At 42.9% G+C, this 16,527-nt stretch overlaps 1 protein-coding gene across 2 annotated transcripts in view; it reads left to right on the forward strand.

The window, feature by feature from the left end:
* The first annotated feature begins 581 nt into the window (after nt 1–581).
* rhobtb1 (Rho related BTB domain containing 1) overlaps nt 582–16,527 on the forward strand; it is a 90,705-nt gene continuing 74,759 nt past the window's right edge. The window contains exons 1-2 of one of the 2 annotated variants that reach the window (XM_070876856.1): nt 582–853; nt 12,018–12,094. The gene's annotated coding sequence lies outside the window, so the exon portion shown is untranslated. The remainder of the gene's footprint in view (nt 854–12,017; nt 12,095–16,527) is intronic. The other variant, XM_070876855.1, reaches the window with a different exon arrangement.

Here is a 16,527-nt window from a genome sequence, read left to right on the forward strand (position 1 = left end):
GAATTCTATGTACACCTTTTAAATAAAAATTACCAATATATTGCGCCAGATAAGGATGCATGTTGACGTCCCTTCTGATTTTCAAGACAAACAATGCTGGACAATATAAGCACGAATTGCCCCTGACTGATGCACTTGCATTTTTGCATTACTCGGTGCACGGTGCGACTGTCTATGGGTAGTTATTGTCAGAGCCGATGGAGTGAAGCGGTAAATTCTGCGTGTATGGCTTCACTCCATCGGGTCCAACAAGTCCTAACCGACTAACCCTTTATTAGCACGCAATGCACACACATGCGAGAGGTAAATTATGGGGCATTTAGGGCTTTAAAGTCTTGTCCAGCACTGCTTGCTCTGAAAAAAAAAGGAGTGTCGCCCATCTGGCGCAATTCACCGTCACAACCAACCATTCCCTTCCCAAAAAGCAGACCTGCAAGCACGCTTTTCATGAATGGAAGCCCGGCAGCGGGTTACAAACAGGAGGGTGGCGGGCGCTGACGTCACAAAGAGCCGCGCGCTTGGCGCTGAGTGACGGCAGGAGCCGCGTGCGCCGGGTCGCGCGGCGTGCGGGAGCTGGTTCTTCCACACACACACACAGCCGCGCGCCCCTCCCCCCTGTGACAGCACAACAGCTCGCGGATGCCAACCGTCCACCTCTCACTTGACGAGAGTGGCTGAGGGGTGGGAGGGAGGCGAAGGGAACCGAGAGCGGCGGTGTGGCGGAATGAGCCGGGCATGTTGACTTGAGACCTATCCCAGCCGCCCCCCTTTCGCCACTCAGTTACCTTGCTGTGGTCCGAAGGGGGGGGGGATGGTGGTGAAGAGAACGCGTCGCGGACCTGAGGAGACGACGGTAAGGCGGGATGTTGAGGCGGCCGCCCGCCGAGAGGAGGAGACGGGAGACGGGAAACTCGCCGGGAGCTACTCGGCTTGGGAGGAGGGGCATTGACTGTTAAAAAAAAATATATATATAAAAGTTTGTGTCTTCGCTCGAAGCGGCGACCGAGATCTCCGGTAAACTTATTGCTCTACGGGGGTTCGAGGGACTGCGCTTCAAGCCTCCCCAGGGGACTGGGGTGTCCGGCCGGTGGGAGCGGCGCGCGCTCTGTTGTGCGTTACTACGGCAACCGCCGCCGGGCAGCGGTCCTGCAAGCTGGGCATAGATGGATGGGCGCATTGGAAGCGCCGTGCCCCTTGTTCAGGCTGTTAACTGCAAAGGAGACTTTCGCGTCGTTGTGTGTGCGATCTGCCGGTCTGAGTTGACGGGACATGTCCCGTGTTAAACCCCAAGACGATTGCAATAGGTTGTCAGTAGATTGGGGGAAATGCCAGTCGATCCAAACCCGCCACTTTTAAAACTTTTCAGCTGGCACGCTGACCTTTTTAAAATAAACATTTATTTCAGTAACATTTTTTCAAATTTGGAGTAGCTTGTTACTGTAATAATTCCGTGTAGCTATTTTAAACACTTCTACTTTTCCTTGCCATTACATTTAGCTCTCCTATTTATGTTCTTGAAAATAATAAACTTACAATACCCGAGTTACTTTATTCTGATCCTATCCCATTTTGGAAGTGGGAGCATCATTTGGGAAACGAGTACAGAATAGAAAGGGACAATTGCTTTTGTCAGATCGCCTATGGTACGTCAACAGTTAAATTAAACTGCAGATAATGTTAGAGTTGCTTTCTCCTAGGGGACCTCTTGAAAATAACTAGCCTCTCAAGTTGTGACAATATTCCTTCTGAAGTCATATTCTGTACAATATAGTGAATATAGATGGAAGTACTTCTGCAAGACAGTATTTATAAAGAAAAATTATTACAAACCAAATAAAATACTTAACAATAGTTCAAGAACAAAGGCTGAATAGACACAAGGGGCTAGACTTTCACCTTCATTTTTGGCGGTTTTCTCAGCGGTACAGCTGTTTTTGGGAGCCCGGCGAAAGTTTCCCCTTACTTTTTGAATGGTACCGCTCAAATCGCGAAGCACCCGCCAGGAGCAAACTGCCAAAATGCACCGCCGAGAAAATCTCCAGGGCTCAATGGAAGCCCGTCCAGATCGCCGAGGGAACGGCTCTGTGAAAGCTGCTTAAGTAGGGCAGTAGGTGAGTACTCTGCAAAGAAAGGCAAGTTAAAAGTTCTTTATTTAATTTTTAATTGTAAAATGACGATTAGTTTTAAAACTATCTTGGGAATGTTTTTTTTTAACTTTTTATTGTTTTTTAGTGAAATTTAAAAAAAAGTTTTCCCCCTTGGCTCAAACGCAGCCTCGGAGTAAATTTTTTAAAAAAAATGTTACGAATCGCTCGTTTCACTTAGTTTCGCCTTTAACCGCCGAGAATACTGTGCAAGATCCATTTTCTCGCCAGGCGATTATTTTTAACTTAATTGTGGAAATTCTCGCCAGCATTAGTTGCAAAATGCTGGCAGTTTTTCTGGGTGGGCAATCGGGCTTTGAGGGGCTTTCTGGAAAGTCTAGCCCTTTAAATGCAGTCAGCAAATGCCTATATTAAAGCTGAATCTTTTAACTTGAGAGTTTTCATTTGAATCTCACTATTTTTAGAATTTAAAGTTCAAATTGGCTGTGCTGTAATAAACACACAAGTGTGATGATGTTGGTAAAACCATAGTTATATTTAATAACTTTGTTGTGATTTAATATATTAGCCTTGAAGTTACTGTGGGATGATGTGTTTGAATGCTTAGCGTGCTTGAAATTCCTCTTGCTATTTCAGCAGTGACGTTAATTCATTTGTTTTAGCTGGGTTAATGCCTCCACTAAAGTTGAGAGGAATTTCAGAAGAACACATTGAGTGTCTACAGCCATTGCCCTGCAACATAATTTAACGACCATTGTTTTTATTTTGTGATTCATTTTTGATATAGATTAGCACTTGGAAAACTAGGGGCTGATGGAAAATCAGCAAAGCCAATAACATCGATGAGAAACAAAACAAGGGATTACCGTTGGTGTTAAGTGTGACACCTGTGCTATTGGTGGGTTATTGAGCAGCAAATTTGGGGCTGCTGTTTACCACACACTTCCCACCTATTGTTTTTCGGCCAAATTGTCCTTCAGGGGGAAGTGTTTTCTGTGCGGTTCAACAATAAAATCTTCCATTAGGGTAATTATTATTACCAACATAATGATTAAAGTTGAAAGCAAGCCATATCGAAGTGCTAATGCGTCACATCTAGGGTGCATTGCGTGCCCTCATGTGACTGGTGTTGCTACAGAGGTTGTAGTCAGTTTATTTGACTGATTACTGAAAGGTGAGCTCAAGCAAACACTTTATTTGGATACAACGAGATTTGGATTTAGTGCTCCACTAGCACTGCAACTATCTAAGCAGCAAGAGTAGGAAATTACTACACGTGATGTTAGGTGGCAACCAAGTGTACAATACCAGGTGCAGTTACTTGGAAATAAAAGGAGCAATACCTCAATCAAGGCTGCAGATTAGCAAGGAGTTGTGTCATCAGTTAGGAGGAACCACGGACAGATGCAACATCAAATGACGCTGCTAGTTACTGTTAAAATCCCAGTGGCTGTTGATCTGCTAGCACTAAGGATATGTGCAACGTTGACCATTTTGCTGTCCACAGAAGATCAGGGAGGTAATGAATTCAGCATGGCCACCAACCTCACCACTATCATCACTGTCCAACAGCAACAGTGTGGTGGCACAAACCCATTCCTACCCTTTCTCTGGTTAGGTGATCATCAATTGCACCCATATTGCCATTGCCGTATATGAACTAAAAATGATTTTATTCTGTGTCCAGCTGGCGTAAGATCACTAACACGACATGCAGGAGTTCTTTCAAAACCTTTCTTGAGGCAATCATCTGTCGCCCTTATTTGAAGGGGAGGGAAGAGAGGAAGCATGGCTCTTTGGAGACCAAGACTACTTTCTGCAGCTATGGCTTATGACACTTTTACATCGACCATGGACAGAAACCGAGTGTAGGTAAAATGAGGCACATACTACAAACAGAATGATTATTGAGCATGCTGATGGGATCTTAAAGCAGAGATTGGGATGTCTTGACAGAGCAGGAATACCTCCTGGTACAGCCTCCACAGTGTATCAAATGATCGTCATCTGCTGCTTACTCCATAACATCACCCTGCACAGGTCTCATCCTGCATGTCAATGAACAGGGTGGTAAAACTCTGGTAGAGCAAGAGAATTAAAGTGACAATGAGGAGTTAGCTGCTGAACCAGCAGTGTTGCAAGGAAGACTGGTGTGCCTTTCAATAAGTGCCACAGCTACAGTATTTCTTTTAAAGCTTCAATCCATAATTGCAATGTAAACTTCCCAAACCACCACTCACTACACTGTCCTGTACAGATCCTCAAATACCATCTATTCTCATCTTTTGGGCTCCTGCTTTATTCTAACCAGTGACACAAATATTTATCACCCTGTTCAAATCTATTGTAGTGGCTTTATTTCATATATTGCATGGTGTGCTAATATTATCAGCATGATTTCAGTTGTGCTTTCCCTTTCTGCTTGTGGTTTGCTTTAAAGGTATCACCTGATCTTCTACTTGTGGAATATTGCAGTGCTTTTTGCAGATATTGTGCTGGGGATCTAGTGTGGTCTACCCAGCATCTTGAGCAACGGGCTAACTAGTGGGATATGGTTGTGGGTACCGGCGACTGCTGTGTTATAGTCTTGCATGACTCGAGAGGATCATAAAAGTTAATTTGTTGTAAGATTCAAGAGGCACTAATCCTAATTGAAGATTAATTTTGATGCCTAGTGGATGCCAGTATCAGCCTGGACATGGTCCTATGGGATGTGGGGAGTGGAGGTCACTTTGGCATTTCCTTCAGTGATGTCAAAGTTTCAGTGCAGGTTAAGTTTGTGGCATGTCCTGACTTTTCTCCTTTGTGGTTCAAAACTTGTAGGCATGCAACAGAGATCCAGAGTTTTAGGGGGAAAAGAGAAGCAGTTCAAGGGTGGACGATCTCTGACCTACAACAATCTGTCATCAAGTATTCTGGAGAGGGAGAACAGCCTCGCAGCAAGCACATCAATCAAAACACCTCGTGAAGTCCTATGTTAAGCACAGTTAGTGATAACTAAGGCTGGTATGCAGCATTTACACTTGGGTATCCAGAACTTGTGCCTGGCACAACATAAGCTGCCTGAAAATAGATGTCCAACATTTAGCGAATGAGGAAACTCTTGAGACTTGGGACAACAGCTGCTGGAAGAGGCCAGATATGAGAACCCACACTTGTATATCTAAGGCTTGATACCTGCCATGACTCACAAGATCAAGATGTAGAATCAGTTTGTGCGGAGATAAGAAATAATAAGGGGAAGAAGTTACTGGTGGGCATAGTCTACAGTAGCTACACTGTTGGATGGAATATAAATCAAGAAATAATGGAGGCTTGTAAGAAAGGTACAGCAATAATCATGGGCGATTTTAATCCTCATTAATTGGACAAATCAAATTGGCCAGGGTAGCTTTGAGGAAGAGTTCATAGTGTATCCGGGATGGTTTCCTTGAACAGTACGTTGCGGAACTAACCAGGCTATCCTGGATCTGGTACAGTATAATGAGACAGGATTAATAAATGATCTCGCAGTAAAGGATCCTCTACGAAAGAGTGACCATAACATGGTTGAATTTCAAATTCAGTTTGAGGGCGAGAAAGTTGGATCTCAAACCTGATCTGAAATAAAGGTGATTACAAAGGTATGAAGACAGAGTTGGCTAAAGTGGACTGGGAAAATAGATTAAAATGTAAGACTGTTGAAAAGCAGTAGCTTTCATAACTCTCAGTAAAAATATATTCCAGTGAGAAGGAAAGACTTTGAGAAGGGAGAACCATCCGTGGCTAACTAAGGAAGTAAAAGATGGTATCAAATTGAAAACAATGGCATACAAAGTGGCCAAGACAAGTGGGAGGCCAGAGGATTAGGACATTTTAAAAAAATCATCAAAGGATGACTAAAAAAAAAATAAAGAAAGGGAAGATAGAGTACGAGAGTAAACTAGCAAGAAATATAAAAACAGATAGTAAGAGCTTCTACAGGTATATAAAAAGAAAGAGAGTAGCTAAAGTAAACATTGGTCCCTTAGCGGATGAGATTGCATTTCCAGCGGATTGGAAAACCGCAAATGTAACGCCCCTATTTAAAAAAGGAGGCAGCCAGAAAGCAGGAAACTATAGACCAGTTAGCCTAACATCTGTCATTGGGAAAATGCTGGAGTCCATTATTAAGGAAGCAGTAGCAGGAAATTTGTAAAAATATAATATGGTCAAGCAGAGTCAGCATGGTTTTATGAAAGGGAAATCATGTTTGACAAATTTGCTGGAGTTCTTTGAGGATGTAACGAGCAGGATGGATATGGGGGAAACCAGCGGATGTGTATTTGGATTGCCAGAAGGCATTCAGTAAGGTGTCACATAAAAGGTTACTACACAAGATAAAAGCTCATGGGATTGGGGGTAATATATTGGCATAGAAAGAGGATTGGCTAACGAACAGAAAACAGAGAGTCGGGATAAATGTGTCATTTTCAGATTGGCAAACGGTAACTAGTGGGGTGCCACAGGGATCGGTGCTGGGGCCTCAACTATTTACAATCTATATTAATGACTTGGATGAAGGGACCTAGTGTAATGTAGCCAAATTTGTTGTTTATACAAAGATGGGTGGGAAAATCAAGTTGCGAAGAGGACAGAAAAAATTTGCAAAGGGATATAGATAGGCTAAGTGAGTGGGCAAACAGTTGGCAGATGGAGTATAATGTGGGAAAGTGTGAGGTTATCCACTTTGGCAGGAAAAATAAAGCAAATTATTATTTAAATGGAGAGGAATTACAAAATACTGCAATACAGAGGGACCTGGGAGTCCTTGTGTATGAAACACAAAAAGTTAGTATGCAGGTACAGCAAGTAATCAGGAAAGTAAATGGAATGTTAGCCTTTATTGCAAGGGGGATAGAGTATAAAAGCAGAGAAGTCCTGCTACAATGGTACAGGCTATTGGTGAGGCCACACCGTACAGTTCTGGTCTCCTTATTTAAGGAGGGATATACTTGCATTGGAGGCAGTTCAGAGAAGGTTCACTAGGTTGACTCCTGAGATGAAGTGGTTGACTTATGAAGAAAGGTTGAGCAGGTTGGGCCTATACTCATTGGAGTTTAGAAGAATGAGAGGTGATCTTATTGAAACATATAAGATTCTGAGGTGGCTCGACAAGGTAGATGCAGAGAGGATGTTTCCCCTCGTGGGAAATCTAGAACTAGAACACAGTTTCAGAATAACGGATGTCCCATTTAGAACTGAGATGAAGAGGAATTTCTTCTCTCAGATGGTCGTAAATCTGTGGAATTCTCTGCTCCAGAGAGCTGTGGAGGCTGGGTCATTGAATATATTTGAGGTGGGGATAGACAGATTTTTGAGCGATAAGAGAGTGAAGGGTTATGCGGAGCAGGCAGGGAAGTGGAGCTGAGCCCAAGATCAGTTCAGCCATGATCTTATTAAATGGCGGAGCAGGCTCGAGGGGCCGTATGGTCTACTCCTGCTCCTATTTCTTATGTTCTATGATTGGGTCGCAGAGAAGCAAGTGGATGCAGCCATAGCACCACACTTCCAACTGGTAGAGCTGCTGAGGGTATGGCTTGTGCTCTTTCCTGTGGTTAGAGGTATGGTGACAATGCACGCTCACATTTTATGATGAGTTGTGCTGTTCCACTCGTGAGAAGCTCCTACTACCTGCTGTGCACTTGGTGAGGGCATGTCAGTTGGCTACTGACCAATTTGGAAGACTTTCCTTTGGAAGGGAGGTAGCTGTGTCTGAGGTGAAGGTGACTTCAAGGTGAAGCCTTGGGTCAAAGAGGTAAGTTTTAAGGCTCTAAGCTCTGGAATCCCTTCCCTAATCTTCTCTACCTCTCCTCCTTTAAACCTACCTCTCTGACAAGGCGCTAGAAGCCTGAAATCAAGTCCAACCTGCAAGGCTTAAATTGCTTTGTGCCATAATCTGTTCTTGCCAGTTGAAGGTCATTTGGCCCTGCAAGTAAAACAATAGTACAGAATTGCTGAAAATTCAGTCATGGTGCCAAATGGACACACATCTTTACTGCATAGTGCAAATTGAAGAGTTATATTCTTTGTGTGAAACTTCTTTTAAGAATTGTTGTACGTACTGGTTGTCATATGCTCTTGCTAATTATCTCCATATATTCTCAGTCTACCCATTCAAGCCATGTATACATTGCCCTTGTTCTATTTATATAGCACCTTTCGTGTACAAAAGTGTCCCCAGTGTTGCAGAGATATAATCAGACAACGTGGACGGCAAGCCAAAGCAGGAGGTATTATGGGCGGGGAGTGAGGGGCAGTGCACAAGAGGCCAGAGCCTGAGGATTAGAGTTCTTGGGAATGGGGGGATTGTTGGGTTTGAGGAGGCTACAGACATAGGAAACGGCAGAGCAATGGAAGAATTAAAACAAGAGCGAGGTTTTAAAATTGTATGTGTTTGGGGACCAGGAGTCAAAGTAGGTCAGTAAGGACAGGGATGATGAATGAGAGGAACTTTGTGTGGAATATGATATGTATGAACAGCAGAGTTTAGAATGACCTAATGTTTACATAAAATCCAAGTTTATGCAACTTTATTTCCTTGAGTTGAGAAGGTTGAGGGATGATCTAATTGAGGTGTTTAAAATAATAAAAGGATTTGAAAGAATAGATAAGAACCGAAGCTATGTGAAAGAAAAAAAGCTAATTCCTCTAGAGGGATTTGAGAACAAGGGGTCATAATATTAAAATCAGGAATGAAATCAGGAAGCACTTCACCCAAAGGACAGTGGAAATATGAAACACTCTTTCCCCCAAAAGGTTGGGGATGCTGGATGAATTGAAATTTTCAAGACTGAAATTGACAGATTTTTATTAGGTAGGGGTATCGAGGGATATGAATCAACGGGTAAATAGAGTTGAATGACAGACCAACCATGATCTAATTAAATAGTGGAAGAGGCTAAATGGCTCACACCTGTTCCTATATATTGAGCATGAAGGTGGGCCACGCAACATCTTGCTGTCCGGAGGAGGCGGGGGTCCCCAATAGAGTGCTCTCTACGCGGGAGTCCCACGCTCCTGATCTTTGGGCATCTTGTGCAGAGGGGTGTGGACAGGTCAGAAAGCCTCCTTGTAGGACTGCTCCTGGGCATGGCCAAGGTGGCCATCAACCAGACCTGGCCGCGAGCGGTCGAGGGGGTCGTTCAGCCCGACTACCTGCCTCTCTTCCGCGGTTACCTCCGAACCAGGGTGTCTCTGGAGATGGAGATGGCCTTCCACGAGAGGTGGGTGCCGGAGAGACTGGAGTGCATCATCACCCCCGGCAACCAAATTTTAATTTGATTCAGTTTATGGTCAAAAGTTAATTTGTTTTTGTCGGTTTAATGCCCCTTTAATAAGGGGGCATTTGATTTACAGATCAACTAAAATAGTTGAAGGTTGGCCAGGAGACAATTGCAATAGTTGAGTCTGGAGGCAAGAAAGACATGGGTCCCGCCAGTAAGATTGAGACCATCCGTTCAGCTGCCTGCCAAAGACAAAGCAGCAGATGGGCTAAGGCAAGGATGGACAAGGAGAAGGAGTAGGCCATTCGGCCCCTCTAGCTTCGAGGATAGAGACAAACAATGTTACGAAGGTGGAAGTAGGTAGTCTTTGTGGCATAGAGGGTTGGAAGTTCAGTTCCAGGTCTACCAGAACATCAAGGTTGCATACAGTCTGAGAGGGAGAAAGGGGATGGAATTGGTGGTGAGAATACAGAGTTTATAGCGGGGGCCGAAGACAATGGCCTCGGTCTTTCCCAGTGTTTAACTGGAGGAAATTGCGGCTCACCTAAGACTGGATGTTCGAGAAGTTGTCTGACAGCACAGAGGCAGTGGAGTGTTTGAGAGATGGTGGGGAGGTAGAGTTGGGAGTCATTAGCGTACATATGGATGATGTTGCTATGAGGCAGTATGTAAATGAAGAAGAGGAGGACCAAAGGATAAATCCTTGGGGGGGTGGGGGGGGGGAATTCCAGAGGTAATGGTGAGGGGACAGAAAGAAAAGCCATTGCTGGGGATAATCTGGGTATGATTGGATAGGTAAGAGTGGGACCAAGCAAGGACAGTCCCAGTGAGCTGGACAATGGAGGAGAGGTGTTGAAGGAGGATGGTGTGATTGACCATGTTAAAGTTTGCAGACAGACTGAGGCACACAAGGATGGAAAATACACCATGGTCAGAGTCACAGAGGATGCAATTCATGACTTTGATGAGGGCCGTTTCAGTGCTGCGACAAGGACGGAAACCTGATTGGAGCAGTTCGAACATGGAGTTGTCGAAAAGGTGGACACGGATTTGGAAAGTGACAAGACATCAAGGACTTTAGAGAGGAAAGGGAGGTTGGAGATGAGTTAGCAGTTTGCAATGACTATGGGGTGACGATGGCGGGCTTGAAAGGGAGGGGGATAGTACCTGCGGCGGGGGAAACATGTACAGTGTCAGTTTGCCTTGGGGGCCAGGAAAGGAAGTTGGTGGTCAGTGGTTTAGTGGGAATGGGGTCAAGGGAGCAGGAGATGGGTCTCGGACAAGATGAGTCCAGAGAGCGCATGAGGGAAAATGGGAGAGAAACTAGAGAAAAACAGCTGGTCAGATCTCTGGCAGATGGAAGCCTTTGGCGGGGGTCAGGGTGCGTTACGGGGGGGGGGGCGGTAAATGTGTCTTGCTGAAGAAGTGGGGGGGGGGGGGCGGTGGTGTGAGTAGCAGAGGCAGCTGGATGGATGGTCTCAATCTTGCTGGAGGGACTGTAACCTACTTTACTGCTTTGCATCTTCCAACATAAAGGATTAAACTGTTAGCATTTTTTATGCATTTGTACTCGGGACTTGTAAAACAGTATTATTGGCTTACCTTGGTCCAACATCTTTTTATTTTCTCTGATGCCTTGTCAGCTTCCATAGATCCTGGACAATGTATTCACCCTTTCTGTTACCTCCTCCCATGTGTAGTGCATCAGGCGCTTCTTGGAGGGGTGGGGGAAGAGGAGATGGGCATTGGTTCCACAAAGTGTATCCCTCCCCAATACCTTCCAGTAGGGTTTCCAGCACATCTTTAGTAAACATGGCATTCCTTACTTTAAGCTGCTCCAGTATTGCACAAGCAAATACACCTGCCATGGCATTATTACAGCAGTTAAATGGCTCATAATTGCAAGTCACAGCTGATTGTCACAATAATTGTTCCAGCCACTTCATTGAAAGGCCTGCTGTCAGATGTTAAAGCGCACGTTTTAGTTTAACTCTGGAATGCTTTTACACTACAACTATAATCTCTGTCCGAAGTGATTTTACTTTGCACTCACACAGCAGCTATAGTGTAAGTATAACCTGGATCTGGAGTCGGGCCCAATCTGACAAAGGATTGAAACAGAATGAGACTATCGAAACGAGCGGGGCCTCACTCTATTTTGCTTCATTGTCAGTTCAGGCTTTAACAGATTTATATTACACAAGTTTAGCGTCAGTGTGAAGTCACTAAATTTGTAGCATGAATGTACCCTAAAATACCTTTTGACTTAACACGTCATTTCTATTCTTAGAAAACTATAGCCTGGAAATTAGTAAGTGATATTGCACTCGAGATTCATTTCACTGATATTTTAATGGAGGTTCTAACTGATTTATGTTAAATATATTAATATCTCTTAAAATAGAGGAAGTTTATGTAATAACATCACTCATAATAGCTTGCAGATTTGCATATTTTTTAAATGAAAGACGGGTCTTTTGTAAGACTAATAGAATTTTGGAGTTCTGATGACTGAACTGAGTCTCAGTCATGGAGTTTATGACCTCAGCGTTCTGTGTACTGTAATTCTGTAACAATATCTCCATCCATAGTTTATTCTTCGTGTAACATGATCATGTTAAACCCAGAGGAGTTTTCTAAGATGACCTGTCAATTATTAACAATGCAGATTACGCTGATGTTATTGTGCTGCATGACCTAGTCGGAAATAGCTTTCATCAGAGAGAATTTTCCAGAAGCCACTTGGTAAGTATGTGTGCACAGAGATGAGTTTTATACGATCAGAAATTTTATATTGTTCAAGTACTTTGCTCTAGGAGGTAACCTGGATGTACTCTGTTAACTGATTCTGACAGTAATATATTTGAGCACAGCACACAATACTCGGCTGATGTCTCTATTTTTGACATAAAAGTGACTTTGTGCGGCAATACTCAGAAAAAAGATTATTCGTGTCATTGAGAATGTAATGAGATTTTCACTGTGAAACAATTTCTAACTGGTTATGTCATAATTGAGACTGCATGTGAATTAATTTCGTGTTTGTTTGCATGCAGGAAATTCCCTGGTGCAGGTTATAAAATAAATTGGCAGCCGTTCTTACTGAAATATAACATTATTGTGCCAAAATCCTTATTCAAGGAGGAGGCAGGCAGAGTGGTGGTGAAACATTTTGGAGCCCTAACATAAAATGCATTCTTGTACAGCTACAAATATCCCAGTATAAGAGTAATATTTGCAGATCCCAGTGAGCAGGTCACTTGCTTATTTAAAGCATTACATAATTAAAATTATTTCTCAAAGAAATATAGTGTGGCTTTTAATCAAGAACTGTGCTTACATTTTTTTTTAGTGTGGCCAAGGTTGTAAACTGGATTAAATGTCACGTGTAGTTTTATTTTTTTTTGAATTATCCTTTTTTGAAATTGGCCAAATCCCTCGCCATCAAATTATGGCATATCCAGGAACCAAATTTTTGTATTGCCCTTAAAACAGAAAATGTATGTCATGAGAACCCTCAATTAATACCCACTGTAGCACTTCTCAGTAAAACACAAAATGAAGCTACTTTCAGTTAACTTAAAAACAATAAATTATGGCAACAGAAGGGCAGAACTATTTTCTCACTGTTGGCATTGGCCATAATACTAACTCAAATTTCACAGCCACACATACCTAAGCAACATTTTGTGACCCTCTGTCATGTGCAAATAATTCATGTAATCTGTTCGCCAGTGATTTTTTTTTCCCCATTGTTTTCTTCCCTCCTCTACTAAAGGTAATGACTTCTGTAGGGGTACAGTTTTGTGGGTACCATGATCCCTGCAGTATCATGTCTTAGTAGCCAAGCTAGTGAGTGTCTGCAGATTATTCAGTTATAGAGGCATGTTGGCCTTCATAGCGAGGGGATTTGAATACAGGGGCAGGGAGGTGTTGCTACAGTTGTACAGGGCCTTGGTGAGGCCACACCTGGAGTATTGTGTACAGTTTTGGTCTCCTAACTTGAGGAAGGACATTCTTGCTGTTGAGGGAGTGCAGCGAAGATTCACCAGACTGATTCCCGGGATGGCGGGACTGACCTATCAAGAAAGACTAGATCAACTGGGCTTGTATTCACTGGAGTTCAGAAGAATGAGAGGGGACCTCATGGAAATGTTTAAAATTCTGACGGGTTTAGACAGGTTAGATGCAGGAAGAATGTTCCCAATGTTGGGGAAGTCCAGAATCAGGGGTCACAGTCTGAGGATAAGGGGTAAGCCATTTAGGACCGAGATGAGGAGAAACTTCTTCACCCAGAGAGTGGTGAACCTGTGGAATTCTCTACCACAGAAAGTAGTTGAGGCCAATTCACTAAATATATTCAAAAGGGAGTTAGATGAAGTCCTTACTACTCGGGGGATCAAGGGTTATGGCGAGAAAGCAGGAAGTGGGTACTGAAGTTTCATGTTCAGCCATGAACTCATTGAATGGCGGTGCAGGCTAGAAGGGCTGAATGGCCTGCTCCTGCACCTATTTTCTATGTTTCTATAACAGCCAAGCATGATCCTGTCCTTTCACCAGCAGAAATCACTGGATAATAATTAGGAATGGGAAGGTTTTTAAACCTTTTATTAGCCAAGTGACCCAAAACCAATTGTAGCACCCCACCCCCACTGGTGTTCTGACTGAGTTTGGCTGAACCAGCAGAGATTGAACCTGGCTAAGTGCCACCCATGGAATGAATTTACCCACTGATTTGCTAGCTTCTATTTACATTATTACTGCCAACTCCTTCCTGCTGGAGCTATGACTAGTCTGCCTGCCCACAATTAAACAGGACATTTTTGAAAATGGAACAGAGATCTACGATGACTTGGGCATTGGGTTTCTTGCTGTACAATTTAAGGAAAATGTTCTAGGTAGCCAAACATGGCAATAATAGTGTAACTTTCTCCTATTGGTTTTAAGATGGGTTTATCAGTGCTTTTGGGCTGAGTCTATGTGGTAGCAGAGGGAAAAAAATCAAAGAATTTGCATCACAAGAATAGGAATTTGCCTGTTCCTTCTTGGGGTAAGGAAGAAGGGAATTATGATTTTGCACTGATAGAACGCATGTCCTCTATTTTCCACTGGTACAATTGGAACACTGTTCTGCTCAGCTATCTTCTACACCCACTACTTTAAAAAAAAAAAAAATTACATTACAGGTACTAGTAACCAGGAAATGGGACACAATTAGCAGCAAACTTGTTGGTTCCTAAGAGTCATGTCAGCCTTGGCTTAGTGGTTGCACTCTCGCCCCTGAGTCAAGGGGTTTTGGGTTTAAGCCCCACTCCAGAGACTTGAGCACATAATCTAGCCTGACGCTCCAATGCAGTGCTGCGTTGTTTGAAGTGCCATCTTTTGGATGATGCATTTAACATGGAGGTCTGTCTCTCGGGTGAATGTAAAAGATTCCATGTCGCTATTTGAAGAAGAGCAGAGGAGTTCTTCAAGTATTCTGGCCACTATCGTATCGCTGTTTGTTGGACCTTGCTGTATGCAATTTGGCTGTCGCATTTGCTTACATTACAACAGCGACTACACTTCAAAAGTACTTCACTGTCTGTGAAACAGTTTGGAACATTTTATGGATGTGAACGATGCTATATGTAGGTTCATTTTTCTTTACACTGTTGTATAACAGACCATTTTTCCTATGGGGAAGTTATTGGAATCTATAATTAAGGACAGAGTAACTTGAGCACTTAGAGAAATTTGGGCTGATTTGGGAGAGCCAACATGGATTTGTAAAGGGTAGGTCAAGTCTTAACTAACCAAAGTGAATTTTTTGAGGCAATAACTACAGTAGACAGGGAAATGTCTTTGGATGTAATTTGTATGGACTTCCATTGGATAAGGTTCAACATAAGAAATTAAAGCTCATGGAATTGAAGATAAATCATTGACCTTGTTAGGAGATTGGTTGGGTGGTAGAAGACAGAGTGAGGATAATGGGTCTGTACTCTAATTGGAAGGAAGTGACTAGTGGTGTCTGACAAGTGGTGTGCTGGGGCCTCAACTATGCACTGTATTAATGACTTAGATAACGCAAGTTTGCCGATGACACAGATTGGTGGTATTGTAAGTAGTATAGACGGATACATAAAATTACAAAGAGACATTGATGGATTAAGTGAGTGGGCGAAACTGACAGATGGATTTTAACACAGGTAAGTGTGAGGTTATTTATTATGGAGCAATAAAGGATAGATCTGAGTTATTTAAATGGTGAAAAGCTAGGAACAGTGGAGGTCCAATATGTACACAGATCATTGAAATGTAGTAATCGGGTACGAAAAATAATGGAAAAGGCTAATGGAATGTTAGTCTTTATAACTAAAGGGCTAGAATATAAAAGGGCAGAAACTTTGCTACAGCTATACAAAGCCCTGGTTAGACCACGTCTAGAGTACTGTGCACAGTTCTGGGCCAGGCATCTTAGAAAGGATATATTGGCCTTGGAAGGTGTGCAGTGCAGATTCACCAGAATGTTACCAGGGCTCCAAAGGTTAGATTATGAGGAGAGATTACATAACTAGGTTTATCTTCCCTGGAATATAGAAGGTTAAGAGGTGATTTGATTGAGATTTTTAGGATTTTGAAAGAAATTGATAGGCTAGATGGAGAGAAACTTTTTCCACTAGTGGGGGAGTCTAGGACCAGGGGACATAACCTTAAAATCAGAGCCAGTCCATTCAGGAGAGAAGTTAGCAAACACTTCATACAAAGGGTGGTAGAAGTGTGGGACTCTCTCCCATAAAAAACAGTCGATGCTAACTCAATTCATAATTTTACATCTGAGATTGATAGATATTTGTTAGCCAAGGGTTTAAAAGGATATGGAGCCGAGGCAGGTGGATGGAGTTAAGGTGCAGCTCAGCCATGATCCCTCGGAATGGCATACTGGCTCAAGGGGCTGAGTGGCCTCATCTTCCTTTTCCTAGGTTGTGACCAGTAGTGAGATTTTATGAGCACCAATAGTAAGGCTAATTACAAATCCAGAATGATTATGCTAATAAAAATCTTCTCTGATGTTTTGTTAATTATCATTTAGCTGTCTTTATCACTATTGATTACTAACAATTACCGGTTACAAGTTGACCTTTTCACAGTCATACCGATAACAAAGGTACAATGTAATCACTACAAAATCGGCA

This window comes from Pristiophorus japonicus, chromosome 3, assembly GCF_044704955.1.
Source record: "Pristiophorus japonicus isolate sPriJap1 chromosome 3, sPriJap1.hap1, whole genome shotgun sequence".
Lineage (NCBI taxonomy): Eukaryota > Metazoa > Chordata > Chondrichthyes > Pristiophoridae > Pristiophorus > Pristiophorus japonicus.